Consider the following 20,414-nt stretch of genomic DNA (forward strand, 5'->3'; position numbering starts at 1 on the left):
CTCAAACACTGGATCAGAGACACTAAAAACCTTGACCTTATCAAACTGGAAGCATACTGCAAATCTGATCTCCCCCCCTGCATATAACTTTGGTCAGTGACCTCAATGATCATTACTCAGCGTCCATATAAAAAATTCTGGACGATCTGGCCACTCTAAAACTAAAAAGGTCACAAATCAAAGACAGAAAACCCTGGTTCTCTGATTCCCTCAACTTTGAGAGGAGAACCCTACGACAGTCTGAAAGAATCTGGAGACAGCACCCCTCCGCTGCGCACCTTAAACTTCTCCGTCAGGCGAGAAACTCTTACAATAAGCATATCCTCAATTCAAAAAAAGAATACTTCAGATCAGAATTAGGGAATGCCAAGAACAGACCCCACAAGCACTTTGAACTAGTCAAACACCAATCTAATAAACTGGTTAAATCTCAGAAAGAATCACCTAAGTCTCTAATATCTTCGGAGGAATTCTCCTCTTTCTTTACTGATAAAACCATGGCACTAGAAATCGAACTCATAACTGCTGCTTACTCTCAACCCCTTCCTGAACCCCCCTTTTCCGCACTACCCTTACTGGCCCCACTTAAAAACCAAGCTCGCTGGACCGACTTTGAATACTATGACGAAGACTCGATCTCTAAAATCCTCTCTACCTTGAACCCCAATAACCACTTCAATGACCCTCTACTATCTAATTGCCTCGCCGCTGCCTCCCAAGCCATTGTTCCTTGCTAGACTACAATAATCAACTCCTCACTTCAGCAAGGTTCGATCCCGAACCCCTTGAAAGCTGGCCAAGTCCTCCCTATCTTAAAAAAGCCATTGCTGAACACTTCCTCCCCTGACAATTTCAGAACTATCTCCAATATTCCTCTGTTAGCCAAAGTGTTAGAGAAGAGTGTCCAACAGCAACTAAGTCAGCACATCAACAACTTCCACCTACTTAATGACTTTCAATCTGGATTCAGACCGCACGGAAACTACTATGCTCTACTTCGTGGACGATGACCTCCAAGCCCTTGACCATGGCAAAACCTGCCTTCTAATCCTCCTAGATCTACTTGAGCGCCTTAAACTCAGGATGGGACTAGATGGCATTGTCCTAGAATGGTTTAGGTCCATTCTCCATAACCGATCTCAGAGATTCCTCATTAACTGCAACTTATCAGCTCCCACACCGGTGACAGTTGGAGTCCCCCAAGGTTCAACCCTATCACCCAACCTCTTTTACTTAGAGCCACTCACAGAAGTTCTTTGTACCGCCAATATCTCTTACCAAATGTATGCATACGACACCCAAATATAAATCAATATTGACATTCACTTGAGGAGATCCTTACCCTGAACGAGACCCTGAAACTAACTGTCCAATGGCTAGCCGCCAACCAACTGAAACTCAATGCAAAGAAAACGGAATTTCTCCTGATCTCCCCTTCAAAAGCCAACCTGGAGATTCAGACATGGATCAAAGCTGTCACAGCCTTAAGCTGCCTGCCGATCATTGTGAATTCTGCCAAATCTTTGGGCATACTCCTCAACTGTAACTTGAACATGCCAGACTACATTAACTTAATGGCTAAATCAGCCAGACTCCACCTGAGCTACCTGTGAAAGCTGAAACCCTTCATTGATGCTGCTGACTTAAAAATGGCAGTCCAAGCACTAGTCATCTCGAGACTGGAATATGGATGTTCCACCCTCACAGGTTTACCCAAGATCTCTTTGGCTCCTCTAAAAGTCTGCCTCAAAGTGGCCGCAAGACTACTCACAGGCACTAGGAAATTTGACCACATCTCTAAACATATGAAAGCACTAAACGGCCTCCCTATGGAGGACAGAATGCAGCTGAAACTGGCATACATCACACACAAGGCCCTATACACAAACTTCCCTGCCTATCGGGCACAGAAACTTGTGATATCTGGAGGAAGTAGGAACTCCTGGTCCGCTAGAAACCTCCTGCTCCAACCTGCCTGCTGTCAGAAAAAAAGAACCTTCAATAGGGCATTCTCCGGAGCAGCACCAAGAATTTGAAACTCTCTCCCACCTGACATCCGAAAAATATCTTCTCTATCACGTTTCAAGAAGGAGACCAAAACTTTCCTCATGGGTAAATTCCTGGGCTAACGGCATGCTCGCAACTACCACAGTGTGCCTGTTGAATCCAAAACGATTGCTTCCTCCTCAGATTACCAACTCACCCTGACAAGTACATGTGGGGCTTCGGTTCTGTTTTTACTGATCCTATTATAACCGTAACCATACATTTTCCCCCTTTATCTCTATGCTCCTCAGCTACCCCACCCCACCCCAAACTTTGTATATTTCTGTACTTGAGACGGTTTTGCTTTGTTAACTGTGTAACCGTGTAAAGCACTCTGATACCCTCACAGGTCAAGTTTGCGCTCTATAAAATATTAAAATAAATAAATAAATAAAAAACACTACAGGTCCGGGTAGTAGTAGCTGGAACAGCATCATTGAAATGGACTGGTTCCACATTCTACAGAAGAACCAGCCCAATTGCACCAGAAACTGACATAAGTTCTCTTAGATCCAACTCCATCTCATGTAGGCCCCAACTCAATCTCAGTCCGTGGAGGCCACCATCTTCCTGAACTTAGGCAGTTGAAGCCGCCATATTCCCTGATGTATGCAGAATCATTGTCATGTAATTGTCACTATCACACATAGAAGTCTTTATTCTATGGATTCATTATAAAAGACATACATTACATAGTACACATGATATAAAGATTGATACAAAACAGAATAAAACCGTCTAAAACTAGATTAAATTATTTGTAAAGGCTTCATATGAGCAGATATAAAAATACAATATTCACAAAAGGGTACCACAATAGTGAAAACTGATACAGACTGCTCAAAATTTAATTAGCATAGGATTTTAATAAACACCTAAGATGCTTTAATGAACCTGGTTCTTAAGACCCAGGCCCAACCTAAGTATTTTGCTACACCTGTTACAATTAGTGGGGACCGATTTGTTTTTAATATTCTACTGGCATTGACAGCCGAGCGCGTTCCCCGGTTTCTACAGACCAAACTTAACCATTTGGCTCTAGGGGCAACATACAAGGGGCAGACAAACAAAAAGTGGTTTAGGCTTTCGCCTTGACCCGGACACTTTGGACAATGCCCAGTCCCACTGGGGCCCCATTTTTTGGTAAACTCCCTTAAAGGCAGTGAACCGCATTTAAATTGGTGGAATAATTTGCGGTCCAGGGGCTTTGTTATGGCATCCCAATATTTTTCAAGATTGGGTGCATCTTTAATTGCCACAAACACACTAGTAAGATTACCAGATCCCATTCTTGAGTGTCTGTTTTGCACCACCCATTCCCAATAATGTAATTTCAAAACCTTTTTAGAGGGGAATGTTGCTGATGCGGGATGACCCACAGTTCGCCATACCCCATAGAATTCAAAATGGTTCTTAGGTCCTTGAACCAGCCTATATTGCAAGAACCCGGGCAATCTCTGACCTCCAAACAGGCTGTTGCATACAAATGGAGTTCCGGCGTTGTCCAAAGGCGATGTCAAAATGCTAGTGGACGAAACCTGGCCTGGTCCTCCACAGGCTAGAACCCAAGGTCATACAGGAGTGGAATAATTGGTGTTGACTGCGGAAGACCCGTTGCTAACCTAAGAAATTTATTTTGAGCCGTTCTCAGAGGATCCAGGTTACTGAAGCCCCAAAGTTCAGCCTCATATAGAACAGAGGGAAGAACCTTAGAACCATATATCTTCACTAAAGGAGAGATTGGCCGAGTGTGTGAACCTTTATGCTCTTTGATCAAGGCTCCTCCAATATGCCTATGCTTTAGGGCCATCATATCAACCTGGTGGGATCAATTAAGGTTCTCACTAAATGTAACTCCCAGATAAGTAAACAGCTTGGTTTGTTCTAGGGAGGTACCCCCCATAGAAACCCTTGCTGCAACCGGTTTGTTTCCTCTTAGGACCATAAATTTGGTCTTGGACACATTCACCTCAAGCTCATGTTCGCTGCAAAACAATTCAAACCTCACTAGGGCCTGTTGAAGACCCTGTCGGGTCTGTGAGATTAAAAGAATATCATCAGCGAACATGAGCAGGGGGATTTTCATTCCAGCTAGGGATGGGGCGTCGGTGGAGTGATTGACAAAATACTTGATGACCACGTTAATATATAAGGAGAAGAGGGTGGGAGCTAATACGCAACCTTGCCTTACACCTTTGGCAACTGGAAACCTATCCGTTACCTCCCCTGGTTTGCCCCATCGTACTTGTGCGTAGGTGTGTGCGTGTAGATTCACAAGGAGGTGAACAAGAGAGGCTGGCATACCTATTTCTGCTAAACATTTCCATAGCCCAGACCTCGGAAGAAGATCAAAAGCAGAACTTAAGTCCACGAAGGCCGCATAAAGGTTGCCTTTTCCTAAGAGGACCGTCTTCCAATATAGAAGAATAAAACGGAAGGCCTGGTCTAGGGTACTCACAAGGGACCTAAAACCAGCTTGGAGCGGGGTTAAGACATTGTACTCATCCATCCAGTCCTGAATCCTGCCAAGAACAAGACGGGCTATGATTTTCTGCACTGCGTCAATAAGGCTGATCGGCCTGTAGTTGGAGGGCACAGACCGATCACCTTTCTTGTATATTGGCAGGATTTCAGCCCCCGCCCAGGATTCAGGGACCCTTGCACCAGTGGCCAGGGCATTAATCAGTTGAACAAGATAGGGAACCCATAGGTCCTGGTCTTGTAGAAAAAGGTCAGCTGGAATGCAGTCGGGCCGGGTGCCTTACCCCTTGGTATAGATAGCAGAACAGTTTTAACTTCTCCACTTGTAAACTCTAGTGGATCAACCAACACAGGACAGAATATATAATCCTGTGCACTACTAAGGCACCTGAATTGTTCCTCAAAGTATTGTACCCATTGTTGTTGACCCACCGAAGCTGGACTCTGGCGATCTTCCCGGGAAGAACCTCATTTTAGTAAGTGCCAAAACCGTTGTAGGTTCCTAGAACTGCATGCTTCTGACAGCATAACCCACCGTTCTTCATCCCAATTGGCCTTAGCTGTATGTTTAGCATTACTAAATGCCATCCTACAGGACCTGATTAAAATATGATTCTTAAGCTTTAATGCTTTAAACAGGTCACCATGGGTCCGACGACACTCATCATCGAACCAGCTGGTAGTTTTCCTTTTCTCCCTGTTACCCCTTTTAGATATAGTCTTTATAAACAGTTTTTTAGTGCTATGAAGAGACTGGAGTGAATATCGGTAATGGCGGGATTAATGCCCTCCCGGGTATCATATTTTAAAATTTCTTCCAATGAGTTAGAGACCTGAGATCTAATCATTTTGCGCGCTTCAACATCTACAGAGATTTTTGGCCAGCGAACCCTTCTCAAGTCATTGGTGAGTGTAATTTCGTCCTGAACTACGTTTGTCTAACTTTTCAATGGCCCAGAAAAGCTGAAATCCCTCAGTTCGGCCACCATCAGATCATGATCGCTTTCCGGACGGGACATAACCTCCATATCCTCTACAACAGCCCACAACCTGACATCCAATAAAATATAATCAATTCGGCTGCTAGATCTCCCATTACAAAAGGTATGTCTGCCCGACTTGTCAGAACACACTCTACCGTTAAGAGCAGGCAGACCCTGATCCAGACACAGACCTTTAATAAAAATAGCCGCTTGTGACCATTTTTTGATCGGGACTAACTCAAGTTGTGGAATCCCCCAGACCAGGTCTTCGGCCTCAGTGATTAAGCCGTCATCTGCACTCAGTGGTTCAAAACAGGTATTAAAATCTCCCATGACAATCTTATGTCCTTCTACCGATACACCACTTAAAAAATCGTCCAAAAGGAGGAGTGTTGGGGAGACCCTTCCACCCTGAGTGCCCCTAACGTAAGTATTAATCAATAAAATATTCAGTCCACTAGTGGATTTAATGCTTACTATTAATATGTCGGGACTATCAATAGGAATTTCCTCAGCTAGTACACCCTCATACTGTCGCACCCAGATGGTCAAGCCACCCATGGCTCGTCCTCTATGGCCTTTGGTTGCAGTTTTGCTAAAGTTCAAGTAACCAGTAAGGAACATTGGAGAAAGTGCCCAGGTTTCTTGGAAGGGCCGTACGTCTACTAACTTGATAAAAACCACCCAGTCCGGGATACACATGCGGGACTCGAGACCAGCTATGTTCCAGCATCCAAGCTTAAAACCACATGGACCTACTGAAACACTAGATGTGACTTTAGGAGAGGAATAGCCTACGTTGTGTGGCAGGGGGGCTTCATATTCAGAAACAACATCACTCCTTATATCAATAGTACAAACGGACCTTCCCTGATTGCCAGACCCCAATACAACATCGTGCAAAAGCAGGGACTCCATTGTCCAGGAGTCCCTGCGAGCCCAATCAGCAACACCTGGGCTGCTCTTCCTGATCGACACGCCCCCCCCCACCGACGGAGGTAAAAGCGGTCGTTTGGAGCCATCCTTTGGGACTTTGCTGGTGCTGTAACGCTCCTAGTGTGTGGACGGGTCTTGTGGAGCCTATAATCATTGTTTGAGGCAGCAACTCGCCGGACCCGCTGCGCGGGTCCCGCAGCGCACCGGACTTCGTGGGAGCTTTGAAAGCGGAGGGGCTGCTCTTGTCAACAGCGTGTGTGTCTGGATCGGGGCTGCGAGCAAAAGCAGGGACTCCATTGTCCAGGAGTCCCTGCGAGCCCAATCAGAAACACCTGGGCTGCTCTCCCTGATCGACCGCCCCCCCCAACGACGGAGGTAAAAGCGGTCGTTTGGAGCCATCCTTTGGGACTTTGCTGATGCTGTAACGCTCCTAGTGTAAGGACGGGTCGTGCAGAGCCTATAATCCTTGTTTGACGCAGCAACTCGCCGGACCGGCTGCCCCGGTCCCGCAGCGCACCGGACTTCGTGGGAGCTTTGAAAGCAGAGGGGCTGCTCTTGTCAACAGCGTGCGTGTCTGGATCGGGGCTGCGAGCAAAAGCAGGGACTCCATTGTCCAGGAGTCCCTGCGAGCCCAATCAGCAACACCTGGGCTGCTCTCCCTGATCGACACGTCCCCCCGCCGACGGAGGTAAAAGCGGTCGTGTGGAGCCATCCTTTGGGACTTTGCTGGTGCTGTAACGCTCCTAGTGTGTGGACGGGTCTTGTGGAGCCTATAATCCTTGTTTGAGGCAGCAACTCGCCGGACCTGCTGCGCGGGTCCCGCAGCGCACCGGACTTCGTGGGAGCTTTGAAAGTGGAGGGGCTGCTCTTGTCAACAGCGTGCGTGTCTGGATCGGGGCTGCGAGCAAAAGCAGGGACTCCATTGTCCAGGAGTCACTGCGAGCCCAATCAGAAACACCTGGGCTGCTCTCCCTGATCGACCCGCCCCCCCACCGACAGAGGTAAAAGCGGTCATTTGGAGCCATCCTTTGGGACTTTGCTGGTGCTGTAACGCTCCTAGTGTGTGGACGGGTATTGTGGAGCCTATAATCCTTGTTTGAGGCAGCAACTCGCCGGACCCGCTGCGTGGGTCCCGCAGCGCACCGGACTTCGTGAGAGCTTTGAAAGCGGAGGGGCTGCTCTTGTCAACAGCGTGTGTGTCAAACAAGGATTATAGGCTCCTCAATACCCGTCCACACACTAGGAGCGTTACAGCACCAGCAAAGTCCCAAAGGATGGCTCCAAACGACCGCTTTTACCTCCGTCGGTGGGGGGGCGGGTCGATCAGGGAGAGCAGCCCAGGTGTTTCTGATTGGGCTCGCAGTGACTCCTGGACAATGGAGTCCCTGCTTTTGCTCACAGCCCCGATCCAGACACGCACGCTGTTGACAAGAGCAGCCCCTCCACTTTCAAAGCTCCCACGAAGTCCGGTGCGCTGCGGGACCCGCGCAGCGGGTCCGGCGAGTTGCTGCCTCAAACAAGGATTATAGGCTCCACAAGACCCGTCCACACACTAGGAGCGTTACAGCACCAGCAAAGTCCCAAAGGATGGCTCCACACGACCGCTTTTACCTCCGTCGGCGGGGGGACGTGTCGATCAGGGAGAGCAGCCCAGGTGTTGCTGATTGGGCTCGCAGGGACTCCTGGACAATGGAGTCCCTGCTTTTGCTCGCAGCCCCGATCCAGACACGCACGCTGTTGACAAGAGCAGCCCCTCTGCTTTCAAAGCTCCCACGAAGTCCGGTGCGCTGCGGGACCGGGGCAGCCGGTCCGGCGAGTTGCTGCGTCAAACAAGGATTATAGGCTCTGCACGACCCGTCCTTACACTAGGAGCGTTACAGCACCAGCAAAGTCCCAAAGGATGGCTCCACACGACCGCTTTCACCTCCGTTGGCGGGGGGGGGGCGTGTCGATCAGGGAGAGCAGCCCAGGTGTTTCTGATTGGGCTCGCAGGGACTCCTGGACAATGGAGTCCCTGCTTTTGCTCGCAGCCCCGATCCAGACACGCACGCTGTTTACAAGAGCAGCCCCTCCGCTTTCAAAGCTCCCACGAAGTCCGGTGCGCTGCGGGACCCGTGCAGCGGGTCCGGCGAGTTGCTGCCTCAAACAAGGATTATAGGCTCCACAAGACCCGTCCACACACTAGGAGCGTTACAGCACCAGAAAAGTCCCAAAGGATGGCTCCACACGACCGCTTTCACCTCCGTTGGCGGGGGGGGGCGTGTCGATCAGGGAGAGCAGCCCAGGTGTTGCTGATTGGGCTCGCAGGGACTCCTGGACAATGGAGTCCCTGCTTTTGCTCGCAGACCTGATCCAGACACGCACGCTGTTGACAAGAGCAGCCCCTCCACTTTCAAAGCTCCCACGAAGTCCGGTGCACTGCGGGACCCGCGCAGCGGGTCCGGCGAGTTGCTGCCTCAAACAAGGATTATAGGCTCCACAAGACCCGTCCACACACTAGGAGCGTTACAGCACCAGAAAAGTCCCAAAGGATGGCTCCACACGACCGCTTTCACCTCCGTTGGCAGGGGGGGCGTGTCGATCAGGGAGAGCAGCCCAGGTGTTGCTGATTGGGCTCGCAGGGACTCCTGGACAATGGAGTCCCTGCTTTTGCTCGCAGACCCGATCCAGACACACACGCTGTTGACAAGAGCAGCCCCTCCGCTTTCAAAGCTCTCACGAAGTCCGGTGCGCTGCGGGACCCACGCAGCGGGTCCGGCGAGTTGCTGCCTCAAACAAGGATTATAGGCTCCACAAGACCCGTCCACACACTAGGAGCGTTACAGCACCAGCAAAGTCCCTATCTCTTACTGTAGATGTTGCCAGACCTTATCTTTAAGAAACTGTGATAGCATCAAGTTCTTTGATTAATTACATTGATGCATCTACTGCAACATTTGTGTGGGTCAAACCTGTACTCGTCATCATGTCTACATATAACCAAATAATATAGTATGAATTGACGTTCTTTTGCCTTATATGTACATGAGAAAAATGTCTTGGACGCATACCTTGATGCACATAATGTATGTCAGACGTTTCTAAACTAAAGGACTGCCACTTGTTGGGAAAGGTTGCATGATGAAACCAAGCATGACATTACCACGCATGCCTTACAACGTGGTCATAATCATGAAAATGCCAGTAAAACACGACTTTGCCCCATATGTTTTTACCATGAATATACCTTTATCACACATGCCATTACAATTAAACTGTAACTATAACACAGGTAAGTATAAAGCTTCGAAAAAAAAAATATATATATATATACATTCATTGAAAAAAACATAAGTTTCATACACGTTATAGTTAGGAATTAGCTTTAAAAAAAACATGCAAATTCATTGAAAAAAACATAGGTTTCACACGTTATAGTTAGCTGAACATTTCTCTCATACAAAACCTTTGAAATTCCTAAGTTATATTTAGCTCAGCTAACTATAACTTTCGCGCTCGCAATGCACTGCTGATGACGTCCCATATTACATCACTCATGACATGGTCAGTGACATCACTCATGACATCACTGATGACATCTCAAATGACATCCCTGATGACATCACTGATAACATCATCCAGTGAATGTGTGTCTTTCTGAAAAATATTTTTTTCTATATAAGTATATCTAAAGGTCGATGGAAGAATAAATGGGTAAATAAGTGTCTAAATGGATTTTTTTTGTAAAATTGATTGTATAACTGACTTATTAAGTATATCTTAGTGAATAGGTGTACTAGCGAGTAATCTTTAAATATTTAAATATCTGTATCAGTGTCTCACTTTGTATATAAGTGGCTGCATGGGTTGGTGAGTAGCTACATGAGTGTGTATATGGGTTATTAGTTGGTTTTTGAGTACCAAAATGAGTGTTTGTACGGTTCGGTGGGGAGCATTACTTAGCGCACAGATGCATGAATGACTGACTCACTGTTTGTATGTGTTTTGAAGACAGCATGTGTGCAGAACTGTATGGGTGGATGAGTGTATGTTAGTGAGTGAATGACTGTCTCAATAGTATCTTTATGAGTAACTACATATTTTTAAACTAGTACATGTGAGTATTGATGTATATACGTGAGTATATCTGAGAGCAAGAGATTCTAAGTCTTCCTGTATAAATAAGTATGTGTTTCTATAAGTGATTGTTTAAGAGAGTAAGTATGTCTACGATTCTGTAGAAGTTAGTGTAGTGGTGGATGTATAGCTGTATATGCGAGTAAATGGATATTTGATAGTTTATTTGCATGTGTGAGTATGTGTGTGAGTAACTCTATAGATGAGTGTCGTGTATTAGAGGATATATAGGTGTATGAGTACATATGATGAGTCAGTACATGTATAAGTGACTATATAGAACTGTTGGTGAATGAGTGGATATGTATGTAGATTTTGGGATTACTCAATAGGTTGTTCTCACTGGAAAATGTATCTCCATTTTTTGAAAATTTTAGTTTCTATTTTTGATCGGGTCTATAAAAGGTTATATTACAGTAAGAGGAGGTGTGCCACAAGGATGATCTCATCAGTGATGTCATCAGGGATGTCATTTGAGATGTCATCAGTGATGTCATGAGTGATGTCACTGACCATGTCATGAGTGATGTAATATGGGACGTCATCAGCAGTGCATTGCGGGCGCGCAAGTTACAGTTAGCCGAGCTAACTATAACGGAGGAATTTCAAAGGTTTTGTATGAGAGAAATGTTCAGCTAACTATAACATGTGTGAAACCTATGGTTTTTTTCAATGAATTTGCAATGTTTTTTAAATGGTAATTACTAGCTATAACTTGTGTGTGAAACCTATGGTTTTTTCAGTAAATTTCAAAGGTTTTGTAAATGATAATTTATAAATGTATTAATTATTATGTCTTTCTTTTTATACTAATTTCTTATATTTGTAATAAATAATCATATTAATTTTATTTTTTAGATTATATTTCATATTCTTATTATAAATTAATAACAAAACTAAATTGCAAAGTATTTTTTGGATGAATTATTGCTTGACGTCGGTTGCAAGTACAACACAGCTCCAGCAATTCTCTTGGGGCCCTATGCTCATAATGCTGTATCAATCCTTACACCTGCTTCAAGCATGTGCAAGGTTTTGATACAGCATGAGCTCAAAAGTCACTGAATAAAAATGTTATACATTTCACTCAGTCACTTCTAGGAGGCCTTGCTGCACCTCTTCAGCACAAGAAAGCCTCTTCTGGCGCAGCGCTTTACAGTGTAATACACCCTACAGATGCATCACATTGTTAATAGCACACACCATGGCACATCTTTTGCACCACTTACAAATTCACCCAGGCACTTTCACCACCAGCGCAAATTAAACATAGACTTTTAACATATTTATGTACATATGATACATTCAAGTGCTTCGGACATACTACAGTATACTATAGGTAAACACCTTATAGATTTATGCTGTAGCAGTTCCTTATAGTTCTGCACTTTCACATTCTCCATACACTAGTAACATATTCATTCATTCATTTTTGAACTACACATTAATTTTGACAAACATTTACACCCTAACATAGAAATATAGGGGCATATTACCAAGCAATAGCGATAATTATCGCTATTGCTTGGTTAGCGTGAAAAGTTTACCGCTGAGCTGCGGCGATTTTTACCGCAAATAAACCTTGGTATTACCAAGGTTTATCGCAAATGCGATAAAAATCGCCGCAATGCATGAATATCACTGAAAAGTCAGCGATATTCATGCATTACCAAGCTAATGCTCTTAGCCATGTTATCCACCTCCCATTGGATAACATGGCTAGGAACTGCTCAGGGCAGGTGTTAGCTTTTGGAGATATTCGCGCTTAGCGCGAATATCTCCAAAAGTTGGTAATAGGAGATAGCGATGTTAGCGACTATTTTCAGTCGCTAACATCTTGGCACGCCCACTTTGCATGTCATTAGTGATAAATATCATAGGCATGCAAAGTGGGGCCCAAGATGGTCGCTATCTCCTACTAGCTGTCGCTAACTGGTGTTAGCGACAGCTAGGTAATAGGGAGATAATTTTATCTCCGCTTTCTTGGCTTTAAAAGCCAAAAAAGCGGAGATAAACCCCCTTGATAATATGCCCCCAAGTTCTTTCTTTGACCAGTGAAGGTAGTTCTAAAAAGAACTGTGGGGCATATTATCAAGGGGGTTTATCTCTGTTTTTTTGGCTTTAAAAGCCAAGAAAGCGGAGATAAAATTATCTCCCTATTACCTAGCTGTCGCTAACACCAGTTAGCTACAGCTAGTAGGAGATAGCGACCATCTTGGGCCCCACTTTACATGTCAGTGATATTTATCACTAATGACATGCAAAGTGGGTGTGCCAAGATGTTAACGACTGGAAACAGTCGCTAACATCGCTATCTCCTATTACCAACTTTTGGAGATATTCGCGCTAAGCGCGAATATCTCCAAAAGTTAACACCTGCCCTGAGCAGTTCTTAGCCATGTTATCCAATGGGAGGTGGATAACATGGCTAAGAGCATTAGCTCGGTAATGCATGAATATCGCTGACTTTTCAGCGATATTCATGCATTGCGGCCGATTTTTATCGCTTTTGCGATAAACCTTGGTAATACCAAGGTTTATTTGCGTTAAAAATCGCCGCAGCTCAGCGGTAAATTTTTGTCTCTAACCAAGCAATAGCGATAATTATCGCTATTGCTTGGTAATATGCCCCCTGTTTTTTTGTTTTGTATTATTTTTGTGTTTTCTAAACAAATTCCAAGCGGAACAAAAGAATGAAAAAAGAACAACTAATGTCGAGGACAGCATTGATCCTGCATCCTGCGTTTCATCAAGTCTATAGACTGTTCCCCATAACACAAAAGTTTATCGCAATAAATGCATAGAATTTTAACTTTAGCAAAATCAGAATCAATATGTGGTTGTGGACTGCTTGCTGAAAATGCTGCTGCTGCAGTTGATGTGCTTTGTGCAGCAGCAGGTGGGTTCTCGTGCAACCTCCGTCTTGCAGCTCGAGCAAAGTTCTTGGGGTGCAAGTTCTTCACGTGTCGCACCATATTTGCTGTGCCACAGGAGTATTTTTTACACCCCTTGAAAGAGTTGTTTCGCAAATTTTACAGGTTACTTTGGAGCATTAACCTTTTTTTGACCTTCTGGAAAAGTGAAAAACTTCCAAATTAGAGCTTCTTTCCTCTTCTTTGGACTTTCTTCAGGAATCAAATCTCCCTCTGAAGAACTGCTGGAAGATGACTCCATTGCTCTTATTATTGTGATCTTCCTTCTATTTGAGAAGATTCTCAGAACAAATGCTTCTTCTTAGAAAGTCAAAGTCGAATAATTATAATGGGACGGAACTTTCAACAGTCGCAATAGGAAAAGTTATGAACCAATCAAATCTCTCCTTTTAAAGTCACATGGCTTTGCGTACACTTATGATGCGCTTGCACAGCTCTTTCAATACGAGTACGCATGATGTTCTACCGCGATTTGTGTAATTCTTTTTAAAAGTAATATATGATTATTAAAAGTATTTAAAAAAATTAATAGTTATCCCAAATGTCTGCCCTTAGTATGTACATTAAATACATACATGTTTTAAACCAAGTAGAAACATTGCCCCCTTTCGCGTACACTACACTGTGCATGACGTCACACCGAAGCTTTAATGCGACGCGTAACATTAAAGCATATTCGTACCGTATGCACGGGTACACGCTGAATATGAAAAGCAGTACAAGCTATGGTGAGATCACCCTCCCAGTGACAAATCAGAGCTCAGGGCGCGCTAATGATTAGAAGTGCTTACTCGTTGCAGATCCGATTCTGGGCCTGCCTCTGCGTACATTATAATACCGCTCCCATCTCTCTCTGTTGTTAATTGTTAGTGCACACACTCATGCTTGCACATGCGCGGTGCACACCCGCCCACACTACCCACATGCCACCACCTAGCATGCTTGCAATCATTTAGCCAGGAAACCAATACTTTACCCAATGGCATGTCCCCCAGGGCCATCATTCTTGCAGACCACAAAAACGCTACCAATGACGGCCCTGGGCTTGGTTTGGTCAGTCCCCGCGGTTCCCATATAATGCGGGCACTGACGTGAGCACGCTCTCTTTTGCATGCCTCTGCTGCGGTGTCGACAGACTGTGGAAAACACCCCAGACTCAGCAATACCGTAGCCTTTCAAGACACGACTAAAGACGACAGAAGCAAAGGTAAGAGAAGACATCACAACATCAGCCTCCACTGTAAATTGTATATGCATAATGCTACTTTTGTATCCTTCATATGGCTTTCCTACCCCTCAATGGTTTCAAATTGTACTTACATAATTGAAATATTTCTTTATAAGTCACGAGGTCCTATACACCTCTAATCTTCAAAATTGTGCGTGCATACATTTCTGTGTCATATTTCTGTACTACGCCACGTGCTTACGCCTCTATTAATATTAATTGTGCGTCCATGAAAGTATTTTTTTTTCTGCATCACGAGGCCGTCCCAGAACTCTATTAACTTATTGATCTTCCTTTGTTTGCTGGAGCTGCAACAGTCTTAACTACGGAATATTAAGAACACACATTAAAATTCACTTTTGATAGTAGTTACACAACTCAGTTTACAATGACGAATCAAAATGTCCTTTTGTTTCCTTCACCAAACATCGTTCAGAAGCAACCACGGCCTATCGAGCAACAGCAATGGAATTCTCCGCAACTAGTCGAATGGTTAACTCCGGTGGGCGCACTCTTTATACAAGGTAAGCACAGCAGCCTAGATCTATAAAGCCTTCATAGCAATGCATTAGAAATAGGTCGCCATAACGGGTGTCAGTAACGCAGTAGGCACTTCCATATAGACACCACTTGAACGCGGCACTATAACAAATGAAATACACCAGGTACACTGCACTCGTAAAACTGTACTGTTAGCTTTATTTGTGAAACGAGAGAGGGCCATATTATCAAGCCTGGTCGACAAAATTATCGCCACTTTATCGGCAGGAAAGTGCCGCTAAAGTGGCAATAATGGGTTTAATAATATGCTCTATGGAATTCCAATCGAAGCACATGTTACATGTGAAGGACATCAGACATTCCTGCCGATAAAGTGGCAATAATTTTGACGCCCAGGCTTGATATTATGGTCCAGAGTGTGTACTGTACAGCAGCTTCTCTATAAAATCAAAATTACCTCCGAGCAGTGACAACAGACAGGTTACAACAGTCTGACAAACAGATCCACAACCTTAGTATGCCACTTTTGAGTCACTTTTAACATGGGTAAAGTGATGCAAGGAGCTAGTATCTACGTCTGACTTTTCAAGAAAACATCTCAACTCCAAACTCTGCAACACAGTTTTAATGTTTTCTCTCTGTCTCACTCTCTGAGACATCATTTCTCTTTCTCTCTTAAACTTAGACACTGCTGCCTGCTTGGACGTGAAGAAGAATTGTCACAACAACATTTTTTTATTTTTTTTTAAATCACGAGGTGCACGCAAATAACTCTCTCCAAGACTTCATCTATTGCCATATTTTAAAACACGATTCAGAAAAGGGGGTGGTGATGAACAGAGTGTCTGAATTAAGCAGACCACTCTTACCCAGTCCAAAAATCAGGCCTTGATCCATCACCGTTTTTCAGCTCACTGCACCATCCCAGCTCAGAACTTGGCTATATGCAAATTAGTCTGACCCTGGCCCAGTGCATCATGGGAACAGGGCAGACCAAACTACCAAGCCAATTCTTATACTGGGAAGGAAACAAGCTACCGGGGACCAGTTTCTGGCATTTCAGCCGTCTTCGGCCCGGCTTGCTTGAATCCTGATGGTGCAATGAGCTAGGGACTCACATCTGAGTATACCCTTCCACGCTTATGGTGGACAAAATGATTCAGAAAAGGGGGTGGTGATGAACAGAGTGTCTGAATTAAGCAGACCACTCTTACCCAGTCCAAAGATCAGGGCTTGATCCATCACCGTTTTTCAGCTCACTGCACCATCCCAGCTCAGAACTTGGCTATATGCAAATTAGTCTGACCCTGGCCCAGTGCATCATGGGAACAGGGCAGACCAAACTACCAAGCCAATTCTTATACTGGGAAGGAAACAAGCTACCGGGGACCGGTTTCTGGCATTTCAGCCGTCTTCGGCCCGGCTTGCTTGAATCCTGATGGTGCAATGAGCTAGGGACTCACATCTGAGTATACCCTTCCACGCTTATGGTGGACAAAATGATTCAGAAAAGGGGGTGGTGATGAACAGAGTGTCTGAATTAAGCAGACCACTCTTACCCAGTCCAAAGATCAGGGCTTGATCCATCACCGTTTTTCAGCTCACTGCACCATCCCAGCTCAGAACTTGGCTATATGCAAATAAGTCTGACCCTGGCCCAGTGCATCATGGGAACAGGGCAGACCAAACTACCAAGCCAATTCTTATACTGGGAAGGAAACAAGCTACCGGGGACCGGTTTCTGGCATTTCAGCCGTCTTCGGCCCGGCTTGCTTGAATCCTGATGGTGCAATGAGCTAGGGACTCACATCTGAGTATACCCTTCCACGCTTATGGTGGACAAAATGATTCAGAAAAGGGGGTGGCGATGAACAGAGTGTCTGAATTAGACACTCTGTTCATCACCACCCCCTTTTCTGAATATTTTAAAACACATCAACTAAGCAAATAATTCTGCCACATTTTTCACAACTATCACAATGTGTTTCCCAAAGCAGACAAATTCTGAATTACACTCTATGCAAATAAACTCCTGCTTCCACATTAGAACACATTTTTCTTATTAACTTAAACTGCACAACATAGATCCCCGTAGAAGTTAACAACTCACCTTTGAAAATGCTTTTGTAGTTTTAAAACAGTGTCACACCCACACCAGATTTTCTTAAGCAGAATCTCTGAAATTTGCACCAGTCACTGGAGTCATAGAATGACATAGCGTCCCTCTCTTTTTCCACTCATATTCTTGAAGATAACCAATTCAATTTCTTCCCACACGAATTCAAAACCAAACTAACATTTTAATTGGTTCTACATTTCTACACTTTTAAACTCACCTAATCTACAACCTTCCTCCACAGCTCTCTCTGCCTGTTTCTATGGTAACACTCTATAGAACACCTAACTGAACAGACAAGTGAAACATTCATCACCAAATGTTGCAAACCAAACCAGCAAGAGTGTATGACCTCTCAATAAACCAGCTTATCCTGTGCAATGTACCTTTCAATGACTTTTTCTCAACCAGTCACATTTCTCCTTCTAAAAAACAGTTGCATGCACCCTAGTTTTCAATGTTGAATTTTAAGAAACTACCAATCACTTCTTTTTTTCATTTCCACTGCTTCTCATCCACATTTTTTTCTTAACTCCTACTTTTCAAACTGCCATTTCATCTCCTGAACCCATCTGAGTGCAACCAGATCTCCCTTCAAGATGCTTAGAGTGTGGATTGTAGGTCACAGTTAAACTTTCTGGAGTGAAAGGTATGAAGCAAATAGATGCTTTCTCAACTTTGATTTACCAAATGTCGATATTATGTGGATTGGCCAGAGAGGATTGAGATGTCACCAATTGATGCCGTTGGTAAAATCCTTTTTGCATCTCCCACATCCTGACCTCATAATTGTGCACTGTGGTGGCAATGACCTAGGCACTTTGGCTGGGGTAGGTCTCGAAATGCTTTTAAAGGACACCTTTGGGAAATTGATGTCACTTTTTTCACAAACTTTCTTGGAATATTCTAATCTATGCCAAAGGCAAAAATGGAACTTGTCCAACCAATATTGTCCACAGATTGAGAAAGCAAGGAAATATGTGAATAAGTCTGTTTCTGCTTTCCTCAGAGACTATGGTATGGGTTCTATATACCACAACAACTTGCGTTACAACATGCAAGCATTTATAGAGGAGACGGAGTACATTTCACAGATGAGGGGAACAGAGTCTTCCTCGGTAACTTTAGACTCTGCATCGGTACTTACTTGTAGGTACAAAAAACACTCCATGAACACAACAGCTCTTTTTAGAGCCAACCAACATATAAACACTAAAACTTGCTATTTAACTGTATTTTTATTTGTCTTTTTTTACCGTCGTGCGCGCAACGTGCGTGCACCTTGCAATTAAAAAAAACATTTGGGGGGGGGCCCTTTAGGGTCCTTCAGGGACCACCTGAGAAGGCCAAGGGGGTCAGGGAGTCTCTAACCTGCTCCCTTTTCATGTTCTCCACTTTTGTTTTTGGCTCTCTTCTACCTCGGAGTGACAAAATGGCAGTCAAAGGGTGCGAGCACCGTGCGCGCACCTCGCGATTTAAAAAGAAAAAAAATTGGAGGAGCCTTCGGGGCCCTTCAAGGACCCCATGAGAAGGCCTAGGGGGTCAGGGAGTCTCTACCCTGCCCCCTTTTCACGTTTTCCATTTTATTTGGGGCTCTCTTCTGCCTTCGACACAAAATGGTGGCCAACACTTTCTGGTTTCCTCCGATTAGAATGTTGACAGACGTCTAACAACAAATCAGAATTCAGCTCGCGCACACCCGATTCACGCACCGTGCTGGCACGGGTGCGCGCACGGTGCGCGCTTATAGATATATATATTTGTTTTATTCTAATTTTCGCAGGAGCTACTGGAAGGATTTACACCATTTAAGCAAAAGGGTGATCTGCAAATCAGACTCTATCATTTTGCCAAATTTGGTGTAATTCTGTTCAGCGGTTCGGGCTGTAGCCGTGTCTAAAGGTCCTATGGAAAATTACATGGGGAAAACACATTTTGGGACCCCCCTTTTTTCTCGGCCCCCGCTTCATGAATCTACCCGAGACTTTCAGGGAAGAAGCAGAGCGGAACGGGCCATCTTCTTTGACAAATTCGCAAAGATTCGTCCACCGGCGCCAAAGTTATTCCCAATAGAATGTTGCGTATTTCCTATGGGAACTCGGTCCTAACTATAACTACCTACTGGCGACCGCCAGTAGGTTATCTATATATATATATATATATATATATATATATATATATATAGCGAAGACATTTCCCACAGGTTATTAGTTTTCGCGATGGGGAGAGAGGAGGTAGCATTGCGCTACCCGATAGGATAAAGACACAGGTGGTGTCGGAACAACACTTTCCTGGCTACACTGCTAGGATGTATGGAGCGGTGCCAAGTGAAGGGAACATCTCGGGATGTTTGGGACTCCGCTATTAAGCAAGGAATCCACACTGAACTACACATCCCAAGATTCAGTCTGCCAGGCGCTACAAGCACAAACACCTGCAGAGGGGAGGTGGAGCCGTGAGACCGCCCTAGAGGGAGGGGTCCCCCCAATGAGGTGTAGGACTGTCCTAAAAGGAGTGATCAGCGATCCAAAGCCCACACGAATTGCCAGCAGCCTGTGACATCGGCACTGAAGACGGCCAAGACGGCCAGAAACGTGTCTGCCCACACAACAAAAGCGCATCACGGACTGCAAGTGAAAGTGCTGTAGGTTTCAATAAAATTCCTACCTGTTCTGAATCCGGAGCTGTGTCCCGCTTACTTTCGACGGAGGGTGAGCAGTGGATGTCGTATGTTTCCGGTTGGCTGAGACCGGTGGGGCACGCACTCTCGGTCAGGAGCACCGCACCATTACAGCAAAACAAAACTTTGGACAGTACGAGGAGTACAAGGTGCGGCGCCCCCCCAGCGAAGACATTGCCCGCAGGTGATTAGTTTTCGCGATGGGGAGAGAGGAGGTAGCATTGCGCTACCCGATAGGATAAAGACACAGGTGGTGACAGAACAACACTTTCCTGGCTACACTGCTAGGATGTATGGAGCGGTGCCAAGTGAAGGGAACATCTCGGGATGTTTGGGACTCCGCTATTAAGCAGGGAATCCACACTGAACTACACATCCCAAGATGCAGTCTGCC

This window comes from Lissotriton vulgaris, chromosome 8 (genome assembly GCF_964263255.1).
Source record: "Lissotriton vulgaris chromosome 8, aLisVul1.2, whole genome shotgun sequence".
Taxonomy (NCBI): domain Eukaryota; kingdom Metazoa; phylum Chordata; class Amphibia; order Caudata; family Salamandridae; genus Lissotriton; species Lissotriton vulgaris.